This window comes from Lycium barbarum, chromosome 11 (genome assembly GCF_019175385.1).
Source record: "Lycium barbarum isolate Lr01 chromosome 11, ASM1917538v2, whole genome shotgun sequence".
NCBI classification, from domain to species: Eukaryota; Viridiplantae; Streptophyta; class Magnoliopsida; order Solanales; family Solanaceae; genus Lycium; species Lycium barbarum.
Genome location: NC_083347.1, coordinates 60,181,489 through 60,184,425, shown reverse-complemented (window position 1 = coordinate 60,184,425; position 2,937 = coordinate 60,181,489).

Genomic DNA, 2,937 nt, shown 5'->3' with positions numbered 1-2,937 from the left:
ATAGGGAGGTCAATGGTTTGCATTAATGCAAGATAGCCATGTAGGCTGAGGGGTATATTTGACCTTTTTTTTTCTTTGTGATACTTTGGACAATAAGTCATGCTTCCTTTCCATCTTCTTCTTTGAAATATGTTGTGAGTCCATTAATCTAAAGTCCCAGTAAAAGATAAAGTTGAACCTAATCTGGTTATGTTAAATGAATGTGTCCTCCTTTTGTGTAGCATTAGAAGTTAGTCAAGGATATGTGGTACTTGTCTACTCTTTTGGAAGAATGAAGATTAAGAGTAGGCCATGACTAAATTAGGTGCATCCCTTTAAAATTAATTTAGACCTTTCTGCAAATGAGATAGAATCAAGAGTAAAGGTTAGGAAAATTCCAAACTTTGAACTTAGCAAGGTGAAATTCCTGTGCATTTCTGGGACTTTGACCTTCCTACTTGCTTAAGTTATGTATAAAGATGTAACTATTGTACCTGAGACTTATATATCCTATATGGAATCATGATGACTTAAAAGTCTCTTGGCAGTTGTTTCTACAAATGGTCCTAGTTTGTGTTTTTTTTTTTATATTATCGCTTGTGTCTTGAATTGGGTTCTGTGAGAAGTAATATAGCATCAGGCCAATAAAGGGTTGTTCCATTTTAAAAGGGACTCTGATTTCACCTACTTGGTTTTGTTATACCATGCCTATTAAGATTACAGTTTGGTTCCTTCTGTTTAGTCTTTGTCTTCTCTAAAGGAATCATTTAGACTTTGGAACATAATGCCCTAAAAATGGCAAGAGTCTTCACTTGAATTGTCCAAAAGATGTCTAGGCTCATTTGAGGTTTATACTTAGATAGTTCTACACATATTTCATGCATACCAAACCTGTTGGGATTGTACTATACTTAGAGGATGGTTTTTTCTTTATCCTTGTGTGTCTCTATACTTTACCACATCTACTTAATCCAATATTGTCCAGAATTGCATTGTTTCCATATGACTATCACTGTTGTGATTATTTGTTTAAGTTCAGTCTAGGCCACACTGTGCCCATGCAGATTGCATTCATTTTTCATGCACAAGTCACTTTGTCTCTTCCATACTTGTTTCATCTATTCTTATTGGCTGATAGTATTCCATACACATGTATATTGGGCCTATTGTTACACCTCGGAAAATCTTTCGTTGGTACGCAAGTGAATGAACTAGTGAGGAGTATGAGTATACGATGTTTTCATGGGCGAGCTATGACATTCGATGATTCTAGGTGAGATTTCAAAGATGTTAGAGACGGGGGAAGAGGATTGTCAAGAGAAGGCAAAGTATTTTGATAAGCATCGGAAAGAAATTACGAGTAACGAGTTAGTAAGGGCTTAATGATGTCTTGGAGAAGAGTGATAACGTCCCTTGGATTAGTATTGAAGTTTTGAACAAGTGTTAAGAAGGTTCCATATGGATTGGAGATCAAACGAGACGACGAAACGAACTTCAGGATCACTGGGGATTATACGGCCAAACATACTGGCCGTATAATTTATACGGTCCGTATGTTTGGGACCGTATAATCAACCCAGATTGGCCAAACTCTCTGGACCAATTGTATGACCAAACATACGGCCCGTACAATTTATACGGACCGTATGTTGGTCCGTATGTTTGGTCGGGACAGATTTTGTCCAATAAATGTAAGGGACCAAGGTTATTTCATTTCATTTCTTCTTGACACCCCTTCTCTCTAAAACATCTCTCTACATATATTCCACAAGTTTGCAAGGGTTTTTAGTGATCAACAACACAAAATAAGTGAATCAAGTGTAAGCAAACCCATTAAAGATCATTCAAGTCAAGAAATCCAAATGGAGAAAAACTAGGGTTTTTGCTCAAGTGGAGTATTTCGACTAAGGCTTGTTCCTACAACATCTAAGGTAAGATTTATGGTATTTATATGTTGTTTAAGGTATTTGGAAGTTGAAATGCTTGGATTTTAAAAGAGTATAACAAAATGGGTCATGAAAGATGAATAGTGACGTTTTGAGAAATAGTTTGAATTGAATCATGATTGTTGTTGTGTTGTGACATGAATGGGTTATAAATGACGTTAAGATCATGAAATAGGCATTGCATGTGAATGGACGAAATCGTGTGTTATGGTCTTGAATATGGAAAATTGGAAGTGAATTGAGAATATGGATAATGTAGATGACTAAAGGCTATTGTTATGATATTGTAAATGTATTGTTGACGTTTGGGAGTTGAATTACGATATGGAGGATGTTTTATAAATAAAGGAGATGCTGTCCGATTTTCCCTAGCTTTAGCCATTTATGCTAGTTTTCAATTCTAATGATAGTATGACCTTGATGAAAGTATAAACGCAAGCGTGGAAGGGAACGTGCAAGTGTTATATAGTCGAACGAAATGGTATGTAAGGCTAACCCTTCTTTCATAAGGCATGGATCTTTGGCCAAACGTCTAAATCTCCTATAAGACTAGGATTCCCTTCAAACGATTTGATTCTCCGAGCTAGTAAGCTCCCGATGCTCGATGTGCTACGATTGTACCAAGTTCCTCGTATGACGAGTAAGCCTATAGGGTAGAGGTAACGATAATGACAATGATAGTAATGATGATGAGAATAAAATGATGCTAAAGATGCTTATGAGCTATTATATGTATGTGTGCCTATTATGACGCCGGGTAAGAATATATGTATATGAATATGTATAGAGTATGTATATGATTATGAAACGCGCGCACACTTCTGCAGAAGGTACGGGTAACCCTGATGCCTTGGTAGGGCCAGGTATGTATGACCTTGAGCCTTGGTTGGCCAAGTATGTATGAAACACCGAACCTTTATGGTCGGGCACGCTATAGCTATATATATATATGTGTGTGTGTGTGTATATGACATCAATATGAGTACGAATATGTTATAAAAATGAATGTGAA